This window comes from Ambystoma mexicanum, chromosome 11, assembly GCF_040938575.1.
Source record: "Ambystoma mexicanum isolate Mex_15411 chromosome 11, UKY_AmexF1_1, whole genome shotgun sequence".
Lineage (NCBI taxonomy): Eukaryota > Metazoa > Chordata > Amphibia > Caudata > Ambystomatidae > Ambystoma > Ambystoma mexicanum.
Genome location: NC_090934.1, coordinates 890,171,853 through 890,188,265, shown reverse-complemented (window position 1 = coordinate 890,188,265; position 16,413 = coordinate 890,171,853). Strand labels below are relative to the sequence as shown.

The window sequence follows — 16,413 nt, the reverse complement described above, 5'->3', positions numbered from 1 at the left end:
AATGACAAGATCAGATACTAATTTATGGGTACAGGCTGAATCTAGCTGAACTTTGCAGTTAGAGTCTGTGCTCTACTAACTACTAAATCTGTAAGCATACCCAAGAAGAATGGTACTCAGAGCAAAACCCTACATCTCCATTGATGCATAAATTTGGCAAAATCCGATAATTACAGCTCAAGGGAATACCATGTTTTGGCCTAAATGGTATGTAGGTATTATTCATTATATCAGAGACTTATAATCAATTGTGTCAACTGCAAGACCTGAGTGATTGCACCTATTCAGAATACAGACAGCTAAGAGGGATCTTGAATGTGATCCTGGAAACTGCACCTAGTTTACTTTCCAAGAATGATGTCCGATTGCAAATGGAAATGTATATGGCTAGTGCCCATCCGGCAGCAGCTATCTAAATATGTCTAGTGATTTTAGGTGTTCCACTGTTGAGAGTAATGAAAACGTAAGACCTGAAAGCTGGACAAGGTGCTTCATGACATTTGACTTGCATCATAGGACTTGAGCTTGAGGGCTTTCCAGATGAAACTGCAGCATCGGGTATATAACAGGAACCTAAGTGATAATGATACATGTTGGAAGTGTCATACAGCTCGGGTGCACTGTTTCACTTAATGCAGTCGTGACCAAAGACCAGTGAGTTCTGGAAGGTGGCATCCAAGAGAATATTCTTGGCACTAGAAGCTAATGTGCTGATGAAAGCCTTCTTATTTGTTCTAGGTGAGGATATATCAATTTCAAAATTAACAAATGATAAATGTATCTTTGCATTCAATACATTTCATTTGAAAAGAAATAAGGAAATATGTGTAGACAATCAACTGAAAGCTTACTTATTTAGCTGGGGCTCACACCATGCAATTTGACTTACTTTTTACAAAGACATTTCTATAAGATTTAATTAATTCAATAATTTTAACAATGTGATAGCCAAGGAGATTTCTTTACCTGCTGAAAGTCTTTGCCAAAATTCATGTGCGTCTAGCCAATCGTTATCATGGACACATTTGGAGAAGTACTTCTCGCGTATTAAATTTTGTGGCTGGACAGGTTATCAGGAGATTCCTGATATCCTGAATGAAGCCTTTGCTACAAAGGTCGCATTCTCCTCCCTTCAAGTTTAATTTCACCATATTCTTGGTGTTTCTTTCGCTTTTACCAAATTGTGGCAAAGGTTTACGAATTCGGTGCGTCCCTTAGGAACAGGAAATCTCCTTAGATACGGAAAAACATATTTACTGTATTTTTCACAGGCGGCAACATTTCTGGTGGTTTTAAGATCACAGAATGATACTCTAGTTGTGATCCAATCCATTTTCATTAAGGCCTCTTTCGCTTTATCCAGATTCACAATAAGAATCTCATTATTTGTTTCACATTTACCTAGAATTTGTTGAGCATTTTGCTGTAATTTAGAAAGATAGAGATTTCTTTGTGAGTTTGTTAAGTCTCTTATATCTTCATATAATTAATGTTTGCATGGGATTATAATAGACCTATGTAAGAGTAATACTTTCCAATCAAATTGTGATTGCAAAGAATAGAGGCCTACTTCATATCTAAGGCAGGCAATGGTTAATGAAATTGGGAGTGACAAGGTTTTTTCCACAGGCACCCTTCGAGGATGGACCAAATAAACTGCCATGCAATAGGGTTTATTTCCATACCGCCCAAAATTGCCTGAATTACTTTTCCTTTGTAAAATTTTAACAATGTTGTAATTGAAAATCTACAAAGGGAATGTAAGAGTTTTTTTTTTTGCTGACTTACATATTGTCTGATCTTGGTATCTAATTCTTCAGTCAGGTCTTTTAAAGAATTAAATCCCAGGTACTTTATCATATTCAATACAGGTAAGGTACCATGCACCATTTGGGTAGTTTTTTTCCAGTTCAGTTTAGATGCCAAGATCATTATATTTGATTTACTCAGATTCATTTTTAGTTTGTTAATTTCAGCATATTGTTCTGTCGCTTTTATAAGATGTTGAAGCCCGATTGGAGAATGATCGATCAGGGCAATGTCAGCGGCAGAGGCTAGAAGTCGATGGGCATACTAACATATGTTCAAACAGAAAGTTTGCAAAATCTGCGAGATACAGATTAAAAAGAAACACAGCTAATAGGCAGCCCTGTCTCACTCCATGGTATGTCGGAATATCTTAGGACAATTCTAAACTAAGATTTAATCTTACTCAAATTGAGGTATTCTTATATGAAGCTATAAAGATGGATAATAGACATTCAGGAATACCCCATTTGCTTAATTTAGCCCAACGTTTTGCTCTATTGACTAACTCAAAAGCTTTGGTCAAGTCTATGAGAGCTATGTATGCAGGTTTAAGTTTATCACAAATACTTTGATCTTTAATGGTCTGAAGGATTAAACCATTGAGTAAGGTGGCAAGCTCTTTCTGAAAACTCGTTTGTTGTTTGGCAAGGATTGGTACACTAATGGCCCACTTTTAAAGATCTATCAAGACTAAACCAGTGAACATTTTACTATCGCAGTCAAGAAGGGCTATAGGCCGATAGAGTAGTCCATTCTGTCACCGTTTTTGTAAATAGGAATAATAATGGCATGATGCCAGGAATCAGGTACGGTACAAGTATGCAGAATGTTCTGAAAAAAACTAAAAATATTCTCAGACCAAGTTCTCTAGTCTGCTTTTAATAATGCATTAGTTAGCCCATTAGTGCCGGAAGCTGAGGATCTAGAATATTTAGTATAAGGTGCTCTATTTCTTTGAGGGATAACGTTAGAGATCATTTCATTCCTTTTATGCTCCATGTATGTTCTTTGCTTAACTTGGTATCAAACTCAGCAAAGAATTGTTCCCCTGTGTCACCAGAAATTATGGTGAACTGTAACGAGTTGTGAGTTGTACTCTGGCTGTTAATTAATAGCCAAAAGTTCCTTGTTTGCATAGGTAATAGAGCTTGAAGCATTATTTGACCATCATTGATGTAACAGGATATTTTGTGGGTGCAAAAACAATGGTGGTATCCATTGCGAAGCACTTTTTCTTTTTGTTCTAGGGTGTTTTTATCAAGCTCAGTCGACCTAAGAGTATGAAGATTTTTGTTAAATTCTTTTTTTTTTCATATGAGTTATGGGATCGAAATTATGCTTTACATTAAGGTTTTTAGTTTGTTTGAGGGGGATCTAGATCCCATAAAATGTCAACATATCAACTGGGAAGGCAGAGATTTTTTGCATTTGAAACAAGTCCTTTGTTTATTAATTCACTTAGTTTGAGATTTAAGTTTTTTCCTTGCTTAGGAAAGGTTACTGCACAATGGCCTTGTGCTGAGATTTGAAGTTTCTTTTGATAGGGCCCATTCTTATAATCATATGTTTGACCTGTGTACAGACTGTTCCAGTAAGAATCATACCGTCTTACTGTGGCCCATTTAATTAAACACCTCATGACATGCAAATGCATCATATCAATGCCTCCCACCTCTGCCGACTGTGTTTCTCCGAAAGCTTAGTAACAAGCTGGTTGATAAATACCCCATTTAAAAAAAAGAAAAAATGTGTTCACTTGGCCCTCTCTACTGATGCATTGTTTCACTGGTTGCCTATATGTTGTGCAATTATATTAATACAACATGTAAGTGAGAAATCATTCTGCTTTTGTGTCCCAGTGCTTGCAAATGAATAACTTCTCCTCTACCTACCTTTGTAAATTACCATTTAGATGGCAGTTGCGAGCAGACTAACTTCATTGCTTTCTGTAGTGTTGGATTGCATTTGAAAGTGCCAGCGAGCCAATGCGTCACTTCTTGCATGTTCCTGTCAGCCATGTTGTGCAAATTAGGACTGCTGGGTAAGTGGAGTATATGTCACCCCTTTTACCAGCCAGACAGCATAGATGCTGCTTCTCTTGAAACCTCATAGTGCATGTTCGTGCGAATGCAAGTGCGTATGGCATGCATAAATGGACATATGAAGGCAATGCAGAGGCGTTGCTAGGGGGGGGGTAAGGGGGCTATAGCCCCCGATCTTTTGGTTGTAGCCCTGGATAGAATCTCAGGAGCTACAACCAAAAGGCTAGCTAGCCCCCAGTCCCGACAGTTCCGACATCAGCGTAGCCCCAGGTCTTTTATTTGTATAATATCATGTATCACGGAATATCATGACACTACATACCCAAATCACACCTGCTATGTGATTGGTGTATATCTGCTATGTGGTTGGTGTAATTGCAGGTACCCCACTATTAACTTCGCATGGAAAAATACTCGCATTCCATGCATTGGTACCAAGGCGTAGCATTAACAGAAATTTGATTGGAATGCCTGTTAAATGATGTGAGTAACTGTACAACCCAAACACAAGTCAAACACACATCCACTCATACAACAACAGTTAAACAGCTCGGACATCCCCAACCAATAAATGCATCTTTAAACTAAGAAGCACATACAGTTAAAATAGGCGAAATGTATTCTGCTTGACAATTGTTGTTTATCTTCTGGAGTCATGGTAGATGCATGTTATTCATGTCTGCTGTCTTCTGTGAAATATTGTTACATTTTTTCAACAACCCGTATTTTTTCATTACCCACGTGTGTATCGCCTAAAAAACATGGATTAAGAAAAATGTAAAAATGTTTAAAAAAAAGGTGTTTTGTAAAAGAAATGTACCAAGTAAATAAAACAAACGCAGGTATGGTGACATTTTATGTTGGACATTGTTTTCCAAATCGAGCCCTAATCTTGTGTTCCCTCCTTCTACTGCAGCGGTCAATTGCCCCTACAATATGGAGTACCATGAGTGTAAATCGGCCAATCAGAACACATGTTCTCACATGGAAAGCTCGGTCGAAGTGGGGAAGTGCAAAGATGGCTGCTTTTGCCCAGCGGGTAAGATGACAGCTCTTTATATGCAATCAGGAAGGAAATAGCTTGTAGAACTTGCAACACTCCGAATGCTCAGTGTATTTCCTTGTACTCTAGGACTCAATGATTCTCACTTTCCGGTATCACTAGGTTTTGTAAAGTTAGATAGAAATGATAAAAACAGACCATTATTTAAACTGTGTCCTTTTTTACCGAGAACCCGATTATGGGTTAATGCCGAATTTACCACTTGTGCTTTTCCAGGCATACTGCATGACGTAAATACCTCATGATTAAAATTACTCTGGGGAACAGGACGCATTTTTTTTTACATCTGGCCAAAATGTAGTTGTATAAATATTACATACCCCAACCCGCGCACCACCCCACTGCATGTTAAAATGTTGTTGTCCATTTGACGGAAGGATGGAACAGAGAGTGAAAGGTGTTTTCACTATTGCACCTGGTATTTATGAACACAGCGCGTTTGAGATGGATTTACCAGTATATTGGGAGAGTAGCATCATAGTTAGTTTATTACTATATGTGATTGGCAGATGATTAATACAGCCATGCTGTTTAAAACCATTCACCCTTAGGCTTGTGTGAATTTTTCATGCAAGCAATTTGTCTCTGTGGGATTTGTATCATTCATCACCCGCATCATCATCAGAGTTTATTTCGGAAATAGATTTCCATCAAAACTTGTACACAATCACACAAATAAATAGAGTTAAAAATAATGTAAGAGCAGAGTCGGGAGCAGTTGTTTCAGAGGAGCCTGTTTTCACTGTCCATTACGTTGTGCAGGAGGAGCCTACTTTAACCCCAAACAATCATGGAGCAGAGTCGAGAGCAGAGTCGGGAGCAGTTGTTTCAGAGGAGGCTGTTTTCACTGTCCATTACGTTGTGCAGGAGGAGCCTACTTTAACTCCAAACAATCGCGGAGCAAAGCGGAGTCGAGAGCAGAGTCAAGAGCAGTTGTTTCAGAGGAGGCTGTTTCACTGTCCTTTACGTTGTGCAGGAGCAGCCTACTGTAACTGCAAACAATCGCAGAGCGAAGCGGAGTCGTGAGCAGAGTCGGAGTAGTTGTTTCAGAGGAGGCTGTTTTCACTGTTCGTTCCGTTGTGCAGGAGGAACCTACTTTAAGTCCAAACTATCACGGAGCAAAGCAGAGTCGAGAGCAGAGTCTGGAGCAGTTGTTTGCAGTTAGTTGCATTAGCTGCATGCGGTAAGTGAGAAACCCCCCCCACTCCAAACTCTTAGCTCCTACTATTAATTACTGTTCTGCACTGACTTACTCCCGCATCTGAACTGAACTCTGCTGGGAATTGCTCTCTGGGGCTGAGGGCTGCCGAGGTGCCCGGATCTATTCCTGACTTGTAACCCAGGACATCCTTTGTGAAAGACATGTGTGGTTCTACTACTGCTATCTGGAATACACGTTGTTCATTGTGTTGTAAACCTTATTCTTAGGGACTGCGGGCATGACCATTGGTCTCACCCTTTGACCCGGGAATTGGCTTTGGCTGTGGTTAGTGGTTACTAAATCGGACACCAAAATTAACCCTGGCCTCGAGACTGATCTCTTGACAAAGGGTTATGGACCATTGCTTTGTAAAACCCGCTACTACTAGTACAGAGATTAAATCTCTACCTGCCATAACGGGCACATCAATGCTTGACCATTCAGTGATAGCTTCACAACCTAACTTTGGGGGGTCCAAAGACTTAACTGATATCAGCATTATTGAACTGGCCGACCAGGCGGTGGAAGAATTGGAGACTTTGAATTTAGACCTTACTCAGCCCCATAACTCATGTGAAGCACCCACTATTGACTTACCAACCCCTTTGGTCAACATGATGAATGGTGTTATGTCTGGCCATGACCAGGGGTGCTCATTGCCATCCTCTTTGGGGGGGCCCAGGAGGCCAGGATGATTCATCAGCCCCCCATCATACGCTAAGGGAGATCGATGAGCACATATGTTTGACTCACCCTACTGTTTCCGCCTTAAATATGGTGTCGAGTTCATTTGTCTCCCTTGTTTACAATATCTGGGCTGAATTGAAATCTACCAATGCCGTTCTGGCCGATGTTACTCATAAACTTGGGCAGATTGGGTCAGAGGTTCACTTCGGCCATTTTGGAATGACGGAAGGCGGAGGCAGTACATAGGGGGCAACAGTCTAATGTTCATTTTGCTAATGATCCGGTGGATGTTATTGAAATCTCGGATGATGTATGTGTAAATGACCCTTTGACCATCCAGGAGCCTGTTGATGATTTGGCTGTGGCTAACTTGACAATTATCCATCCGGCTCATGGTTAATCGGCATTACCCCCCTGTCTTTGACTTCACTAAATAACTACATATTATGGGTGAGGGAGTAAAAGGTGACATGGGCGGTGAGGGGGTCCCACCAAATGCTCAGGTTAGTTCCCCACTTTTGCCCAAACCTACTAATGCCTTGAAAGAGAAATCGATGAAACGCAGAATGGGGGCTAGGAAAAACAGAATTGTGTCACAGACTGACATTGGAGGGCAGGACCATGTACCTGCCCTTTCGAACCTCCACCGCTGACACATTGGGGAAATGTGAAGCTCTCGCTGTAGGTAGGGGCCTCCCTGATACTAGTTATAGCCTGGAGGCAAATGGTTTCCATGTCACCCCCTTCCCTACTCCTTTTCCTCCTGTGTTATGGGGTGAGCAGAGAGTGGGCACCTATTGACCTGGGCCATTTGCCAATCAAATTCAGTCCATCTGGGGACCAACTGAAGGAGCGTCCACCTCTGCCACCATTCCTTTAAAGGATATGGCAGGTAAGATCTGACCCCCAGGTGAAATGGAAAGGCCGATTCTGCCCCCAAAAGGTCTAAACACGGAGGGACTGTGTTGTATAAATTGGCCATCCATTGCTATCAAGGATAGAGCGGGTAAACCCGAACCTCTATCTCTTGCCTCTAAATGTTTTACTAACTTGGATAAGGTGGAGGTTGGATCCGGAACGGGCAAATCAAAGTTGCTGAAAGACCTGGTTGATATTCCACCTGAATCTAACCATCCTTGGGTGTCAGTGGGGAGAAAGATTTGCTCCAGTGACTCCATTACCCCACTAGATTTGCTGCAGGAGACTGTACTAAGGCCCGGGCATCTAACAGTGTTGGGACTCGAGGGTCCAATGGTGCTCCCTTGAGTGGATGCACCCATTCCGCTGCCCTCAAGGGGGCAGCCGGCCCTCGACAGATAGTGAAAGGATCCAGCAATGGAATTCACCAAATCAAAATTTGCTTTACTCCTGAGCCTGACTAAAGGATCTGCATGAATCAGCGTAACATTCTAGCTATTTTTGCAGCTATTCCTTGCCTGGCTTTGGTGGCTTTGGACAACATTGGGAGGGTATCTTTCCCAGAGAGAGATGACGTGAGCACTAATATCATCTAATTGTCCTCTACCTTGGTAAGGAAACTTATCTTGACACAAAGTGAAGTGCTACTTGGTTTGGGTTTTGAAATTTCACAGATGAATGGGTTGAGTAATGGGACGCCACCTAGTAGGGAAGTCTTTCCCGCCATTAACCTATAGTTTCAGCTAATCAGTCTGATCGTAAGGGTATGATGATGGACATAAATTGGGCATCAATCATCTCTTCCCTATGGCAAAAACTGGGTCTGTGATAATGAGATCAATAGGGTGATGTTTGGAAGAGTGCACTGTTATGTCTAAAATCCTGGAATACCCGAGGTAACTCCCATCTTTTCTCTAATATTTCCTGTATGAACAATTTAAGATTGCAAATTGCATCTGCCTACAGGAGACCTGGCTGACTTTGGCCCCTAGTTTAGATGGGCACAGTGTCTTTATTCAGCCTGCCAGGGATTGCACGGGGGGAGACCTTCGGGAGGACTTTTGATTGCAGTGAAAATGTCCTTGGGTCTTAGTGGGGTAGAACTTGCAGGTCTTCTGTTTAGTGCCCTGGGAGTGGGCTGTAGAACTGCAGATGGATTAATCAATCTTTTACTGCTCAATATGTATTGATATGATATGATATGGTATTTGTAACGCGCCTATACACAAGTGGCATAAGGGCATGGAACCTGTGGATCTTTTTGTGGATGGGGTTTGTCAGGCAGTTGATGAGAGACTGGGGTCCCATTCTGATGGGCAAGTAATAGTCATGGGAGATTTGAATGCAGACTCCGATCAACCCCACCAATTGTGGGAGCCTGACGAGATTCCTAATGACTCAGGGAAGAAATCTGCAGGACAGAAGTGGTGTGTGGGATTGGGGGGTAGGGGACTATTCCCTCTTGTGGGAAGAACAGCTGACTCCCGCAACATTGGAAAATGGCATACAGAGGGGACAGTTCTTCCCTGATTGATTATATCTTTGTTGACCCCTTCTTAATGAACCACTGTCGGTCATTCAATATTCAGAGGACTGCCTGGAGTGATCACTCCATTCTTACTGTGCAATTCGATTGTGTTCCTTGTATTAGAAAATGTCGGCAACAGCTTCATCTGACTACTAATGTGGTGGGTAATGCAGTCAGATGGACTGTCTTGAATATTTGCTTTTTGAATACTAATATTCTACTGCCACTTAATTGTTTGATTTATGAGTGGAAGCTCACTCATTTTAATGCGAGTGAGCTCCACGCATTTGTCGGACAAATGATAGATGGGCTGGCAATGGGCAGGAGAGTTAAAAGGAATCGACAAGTCAGACATATTCATTGTTATAATGCCGAACTTTCCAATGAAAAAATAACCTTGAAGAGAGTACTGAAATAGATCCAGCGAACTAATCCTGAGGAGGCTACCCATGGGGAGTTAATTAGGAAACTTAAGCAATCATATAAAAATGATTGCAAATCAATTAAATCTCAAATGCTCCAATGTGACGCAGAAAAGATGCTTGGGATCCTAATTACCGCGGATTTGAATGCCTTTTGGTATTTAGTTAACGGGCAGGATCCCAACTATGCAACCTGCCCGTTGAACTCAATATCTGAACAGGAATGGGTCAAGTTCTATGAGGAAAGGTTGGGGCTGCCTAAGGTGGACCCACGTTGGTTTAAGATCCAACCAGAGGTGTATGGTGGAACCCTCCTCTTGATATTGACACCATCCAAAAACTGATCTCCAAATGCAAGCGATCACGGCCCTGGGGCCTAACGGCCTCACAAATAATACCTTTAAGGACAATCAATCTATCTGGGCTCATCTCTTGTACTTGGAGTTTAGTGACATTCTTACCACAGGTGTACCTCTGATTTCTTGGAATACGGCCCACGTTGTCACAATCTTGAAATGTGGTTAGCAGGACTGACTCATCTAACTACCGTCCAATTTCACTCATCGATACTGATTGCAAGATCATTTTGTCATTTCTGCTATCACATCTTGAGGATTGGGCACGTATTTACCATCTGCTGGACCAATTCCAGACTGGTTTCAGGAAGGGCCACTCGACCAATATCAACGGTCTTGCCCTTAAGTGCGTGTAAGAAGCAGCCTGGATGACATTGGGGGGTTGCACGTACATGGCCTCGATCGATCTGACTGCTGCTTTCGATTGTGTAGATCGGGGCAGATTGTAGAAAAAGCTGGCTAATTGGGGCATGCCTAAGGGGCTCCTGAGACTAATTAGCAGAGTCTATGAAAACTATGGTATCCAGGTCCGTTTAAGCCAAAAGGGGAATCTCTCGAAGATAATTTTTTCTCACCAGGGTGTTGGACAGGGTTGCACCCTGGGCCCCTGGCTTTTCAACCAATACTTCTCTAACGTCGTGCTCTCGCTAATGAAGGAAGGACTTCTTGCTCCTAAGATTGGTAAGGAAAAAATCATATGGCTTGCATATGCAGACAACCTATTAATTTTTGATCTCACTAAGGTGGGGTTACAACGGTCTCTCACAAATTTTGAACTATATGCTCAAGCCAATGGGCTACTAATTAACCATAATAAAACTAAAATGTTATCCTTCAGGAAAGTGAGGGCAAAGACTTTGGGGTTTGTTGGGGATCTGGGAAGGACTCCCCTTAAGCTTTCTGGGTCATTGTGATATATGGGCTTTCATTTTTCGGCCTATCGAGGCTCTAAGGCAATAACTGAACCCTTTATACACAAGGTGAAATTATTTGAGGCTCAGATGGTAAAGATCAACATAAGGTTTGGAAATTTTCTCTGAAACCAGCATTGATCTTCTTTGGAAGCAAAATAATCCCCAAACTGACCTATGGCCTTGAATTACAATTCGAGAAAGTAAGTGGAATTCTGAATCGAATAGAGGGCCGCATTTAGAGAAGAATATTGGGCATCCCGAATGCGGTTCCTATTTCTGCAATTCAGTTTGAACTAGGGACAGTCTCTATGTGGGCACGGGTACAATGGGCCTGCCTCTCTCTCTCTACTCAAACAAATAATTAATACATCACCTCCAAATACCCTGTACCACCTAATGGGTAGAAATATACATTTTTCTCAGATGCTGATCTCTTTGAAGAATAGATCAGAAGGCATCCTCAATGGGATTGGATCATCTGTTGAGATCTTGATTGCAAATCCTATGAAGGTCCAACGTGCCTTATTCGATCTGGATTGGTGTCAGACCATTGATGACTTTCATACCTATCCCTCTTTACTCCACTTGAATCATGAACATAGAACCTGAGGCTTGCCTATGAAGGTTATTCTCCAATTCCCAAATAGATTTTATAGAGGCACTATCCTTAGGGCCTGATGAAATGTCTTACCTACCAGGGAAATCTTAGCAGGGAGATTGTTAATCCTGGTGGGCTCAGCCAGTTGTATGTTCTGCTTGGTCAAGTTTGAGACCTTAAAACATCTGGTTATGGAGTGTGTGTCACTACAGTCACTGAGAGTAACATTTCTTGAGCCCCTGAAAGTGAACTCCATTTTGTACCATGAAGAGTGGGCATGGAAACGGTGCCTTAACATCCATACTATCCATGAAGGTTTAGCATTATCCGGTTTTATTAAAAGTTTGAACTTGTAGTTTGCATTTATTGCAATTTGTCCTGTTTAGTTTTCTTCTATATAAAGCTCCTACTGTATAAGGACTATGATATCTGTACTAGATACATTTTCATTTTTATTTTTATCCTTTGGGAGAGACTTTTATCGGCGTACACATATGTGCATTTTAGGTTTTTGGTTATGTCTTAATGCTTTAACTTGTCTCTTATGCTGTTATATGATGAAAAGTGTGATTTTACTAACTATTTAGTATTTTTCTTATTATTACTAATGTCAATGTTGGATTGAATCCTATTTAAGTTGCTTGATCTTATTTAGTTTAGTTGCTTTTGTAAAGGTTTAATTAAACCAAACACAAATAAATAAAATAAAAATTTTGAAAACATCTCCAGTGTTATTCTTCACATGTGTTCCTGGTCCTTTAATTCAGTTTGCGGGTACATGCCCATCTTCCCAGCCTGTCTTATCAAACTCATCATGAAATAGCTTCTGCAATATATGAAATGAAAAATATTTGGATATATTTCCAAATTAAAGTTGGAACAAATTAATGGGAGAAATCCGCCAATATATTGATTTATTTCTTAAGAACAAAACTGAGTTTCCAAGTGTTGCTGTCCATTCAACATATATTTCTCTTTCATTTTGATAGATCCCCAAAAATCTTTAAAATATACAAATCTAGTGTTTAGCTATATTTTTGGGAGAAAGAACAAGAGGTACAAAAGCATTCATATTTTGTATTGAAGTCTCTTGTGTCCTCAATTGTGGACCCCATCACTGAATCCCTCCATTGTCCTCTGAGGCATAGCATCTGTTCAAAACTTCCTTCCCAGGGCCTCACTATGAGTGTGGCAATCCGGAAGCAAAGGTGCATGTAAACTTACTGGCTCACTCTGCTGGGGCAACGGCCACTGCAGGCAGAGTTAGCAACGGTGCCAATGTTTCTTAGTCACCATTCCAGTGGAGTCCTATGGTACTCCACATGAATGGGGACTTACCAAATCCAACGACTGAGTTCCTGCGTGGCCGGGTCTGTAATGTCCCGGTGGCACCGGGGAGTCAGGCGCTGGAAATGTTTTTTTTGGGTCGGCGGCAACCGGCCGGTGGCACCGGCAGGTTACCGCCAACCACGTAATGAGGCCCTTAGTGCCTAATGAGTGACAGTCTCATTTTCCATTTCTACCACTCACGATATGGTATCCTGGACTCCAGGGGATGTTAACTGCTGTGCCAGATAAAAGGCCTAGACATGGAATTTTGGGTACAGAATATATAGTTTCGGGCACAGCATTGCCATTTTCCTTTTCTGGCTCAAAGATGTTGGTGATGATGTCCCTATTGTACACTAACGCCACAGCTCAGGTGTATACTAAAGGGGTCACATCAAAAAGATTCTCACTCCCCTGAGGTACACGCCAGGGCTGCCCCTTTCCACCAATACTATTTGCACTATCCACCAAGTCTTTAGCTGTGATCTTGCAGGTGTATCCTGCAGAAAGAGGTCTGACATTGTTGAATCTGACAGTGTTATTTTCACTATATTCAAATGATCCAGTTGTCTTTATCAAACACCCTGAGTGTAACCTGAATAACCTATGTTAAAATGATATTTCTCCCTATAACTTTTATACATTTACAAACATTTCTGTTAGACTCAATATGCAATTTTTCTCTAAAGTCAAATCACTCCTCATTGGTCTTGTATAGCAAGGAAAAGCAGCGCACATTAAATGGCAATCACTTTTCTTACTATACCTTATGGGTGGTATAAATGTATCAGATTTTGAAACCTATACTCTGATCAGCAAGCTAAATCATGTCATCTATTGGTACCAGGCTGTTCCTACACCCCAAAGTATTCACTTGGAGTAAATACTGGCTTGCCCTTTTGCTTTAGAGGCTGTACCCATATCTACAGGAATATGTCAGCACAAATCCCATGATTCCAAAAAGATTACCTGTTGGACGCCCCAAAGACCACACCACACATATGCTTTTTCCCCACTGTATGTACAATCCCGGTTTTTAACCAAATATCAGGGTTTTCCATACAAGGTTGAGACGGACAGAGAGATGGGTCTATAGCCACAGTAACAGAGGATATTTTGCAATCCCTTGTGTTATATTATAAACAATTGTATTCTACAGATTGTCCACATTTGGTGGCAATTAAGGGGTACCTGAAGGAATTACCGATGCCAAAAGTATTTGTGGCCGATAGGGAGATGCTGGATGGAGATATAAAATGGAAAGAGGTGAAAAAAGTGATAAGGGGTCTCCCCATAAATAAGGCACTTGGTCCTGATAGATTTTCAGCAGTCTTTTATAAGACATTCAAAAATGAATGAGTTCCGTACTAACAAACTTGTTTAATTTGTTTCAACAACATGGGAGTATAACCCGATCAATGACAGAAGCAAAGGTGATCTTCAGGGTGAAACCAAATAAAGACTTGACACTCTGCAGTTCTTACCGACCTATAGCATTGTCGAATATTGATGTAAAAATGCACAGGGATTCTAGCCGAAAGATTGAAACATATCCTCCCATCTCTGATAGCTCAGGACCAATCTGGTTTTAAAATGGGGGGACAAAGATGGGTATGAGCAAATACTATGAAGCAGCTGGTATACGATTCTGAATTCTCGACCTGGACAATTATCGCCCCAGCTGAATAATCTTGCAGCTAACGGTACTTATATCTCACACCACTAGTGTGGACACAGGCCGCAGGCACGGCCATGCATCCACACACGATACAATATGGCAATGTCCACGCTCATCCGGTCTAGCATCACACATAGCCGTCCAGACTCAAACACTTGACGTACCGCAACACCTCTGCCACTAGCAAACAGCGACTACAAGCCAAAAGGAACCCAGTATAGCTGGCCTCACATAGACTCTCTCAACAATAGCAATCTATCTCAAACCCTCAACAGCGCCCACCCACGTGTCTGACCTCTTTTGGGACTGCTTAGTCGAGCCTTGCCAGCCACCAAAGCCTTAGAACGGCAACATGCACACATGCCTCTCCTAAACTAAACTCCCTACAACTTTCTGTCATATTGACTACGGTCACCGATGGAGTTCCAATCAGGAAAAAGCGCATTGAGGCCACACAAGTGGGAAAAGAGCACTACATAATTAACCAAATACAATAAAATACAAAACAACAGTAGGGGGAAATGTGGGCATGTATGGATAGAGCGGTGGCAGGGGTATTATTGGCGGGTCTTCCATAGTTATCAGAAAAGGGGGGACCTTAAAGGAGTGTGGTATTGAGGACAAAGTGTGACATATGGGGCCAATAGTTGAAGAGGGGAAACTTGTCAATACACCCGTCTCCATTTACGCCTCTATTCCAGAATCCAGAACTGTCAAAAGGGGCTTTTAGCCAATGGAAGAAACACGGTTGTTTGAAGTTAGCAGACACTACAAGTGAAGGGGACATAGCAACGTTTGAAATATGCAATAGACATTGATGGTCATTACAAGTATGGAGGTAGCCATGCCGCTATTAGCAGCATGGCTATCCCCATACCGGATATCGAGTCAGGGTTCCTTGAATGAGGAATTACTGGGCCATTCCGACCTTGCAGGGCCCGGTAATTCCTCATTCAAGGAACCCATCCCCATTACCATTTTAGCCCCCATAGGGCTCAATGGGAATGGGGAGGGTGCTAACAATGGGCCCGTTAAAAACAGGCCCGTTGTTAGCAACCTGGTTTGCTCGCGGGACCCGCTAAGGTCGCCTGGTTTCACCAGGCGCCCTTAGCGGGTCCCGCAAGCAGACCTCGTAATAGGGCGGTAAGGGGTTAATGGCTCTGGCTCCTTTACCGGTGCCATTAACCCCTAACCGCCCACCTCGTAATGACCCCCATTTAGGTTTAAAAGAGATGGATAGATTTTAATATAGTCAGATGAAACACTGGCTGATGCAATCAGAAAACAGGCAAGGTGCAATTAAACCTTTTAGACATTTTGAGACATATATAACTACCCACACGGGAGGTAGACAGTTGGTGTTGAAATTGTATCAGATACTATTGGCTTGTAATCCCAAATACTTGTCCATATCAAATGGCATGGGAAGAACTTTAGGGGAAGGAATTTCACAGGAGCAAAATCTGTGGAGACACATTCCAAAACTGGCTGGCTCACTACAATTAAGAGAAATGTGGTACAAAATAATTATGCCGTGGCTTTCTACACCTCAAAGGCTGCATACAATGTATAATACAATGTCATCTGAATGTTAGAGAGGATGTAGGGAGGAGAGGGACTGGAAACACATTTGGTGGGAATGTCCAAGGTTTAAGGGTTTTTGGGACAAATGAAGAATATGTACCCGGGAATAGGCTCTCTGTCAGTGGGTGAGAGTATATGTGGGCTGCTTGACACTAAGCTAGGTTAAATTCTGAAACCAACAAAGAAAGCACTAATATATATGTTAATAGCTGCGTGGTTAGTTCTTGTAAAAAATTGGAAAAGTGAGGACCCCCCCAACAATTACGATCTGGTTGCACAAACTG

At 41.9% G+C, this 16,413-nt stretch overlaps 1 protein-coding gene across 1 annotated transcript in view; it reads left to right on the top strand.

Moving 5' to 3' along the window:
- Positions 1 to 5,771: 5,771 nt before the first annotated feature.
- Positions 5,772 to 16,413, top strand: part of LOC138503894 (mucin-5B-like) — a 1,431,798-nt gene continuing 1,421,156 nt past the window's right edge. Inside the window, exon 1 of the mRNA XM_069623965.1 lies at positions 5,772 to 6,097. The gene's annotated coding sequence lies outside the window, so the exon portion shown is untranslated. The remainder of the gene's footprint in view (positions 6,098 to 16,413) is intronic.